Source organism: Mastomys coucha, chromosome X (assembly GCF_008632895.1).
Source record: "Mastomys coucha isolate ucsf_1 chromosome X, UCSF_Mcou_1, whole genome shotgun sequence".
Taxonomy (NCBI): domain Eukaryota; kingdom Metazoa; phylum Chordata; class Mammalia; order Rodentia; family Muridae; genus Mastomys; species Mastomys coucha.
Window position 1 is genome coordinate 101,651,432 of NC_045030.1, and position 926 is coordinate 101,652,357.

The window sequence follows — 926 nt, forward strand, 5'->3', positions numbered from 1 at the left end:
CAGAACCAGCATATGGTGGCTCATGCTTCTAAACCTAGTACTTGGGAGGCTGAGGCAGGAAAGTCTTGAGTTCAAGGTCAGGATGGGTTATACAGTGAGATAAGATGCTGCCCCCTACCCCACAAATTAGATAATTTGATAATCCACTGACTACTATCCAGGCTGACCAAAAATGTGTCAGTCACCAGTTATAAATGCACATTCTTGCCTGCATTACCCCATATCTTCCCCTTCCTGTGAACATGGATCATTTTTATTCCAAATAGGATTGCACCGGAACACTCTTTGGAAATACGGGCTCTGTGGATGAGCCCTCATGGTTTCAGATACTAGGAAGGAGTTTCCAGACAAGAATGTAGGCCCAGACAGTTGGAAGAACTAGAAAGGGGATTAGAAAGCCGGCATCCAGATCCACCTCTGCCTCCTCCCAGTTATCTAACCCTGGACAAATTGCTTAACCTGTCTGTCTGCTCATCTGTAAACTAGAGAAGATAACACCTATCTCACAGGGCTGTCATGAGACTTAAATGAGAATGTATGTGGATGTGCTTGGTGAAGTGTAAGCACTCTGTAAATACAACACATTGTTCTGCTGGTTCTGATGATGCCGGGGACCCAACTGTTTTCATTTAAAAAAAAAGAAAAAAAAGAGAGAGAGCTGGTCCTTGCCCTTTCGTACGGAGCTCATAATTTTGTAGAGCAGATTCACTCACAAATCATAAGATAAAGTACAAGAACAAGACACAGGGCATTCGTGTTGCAGTCACTAAGGACAGGGAGCGTCCACATACCTGGGTGTTGTGACACATACCTGTAATCCCAGAGCTCAGGAGGTAAAGACTGAGCAATCTGAAATTCAAGCCCAGTCTGGGTTACATGTCTCAAAACAAACAAACAAAAATCAAACCAAACCCCCCCACCCAAAA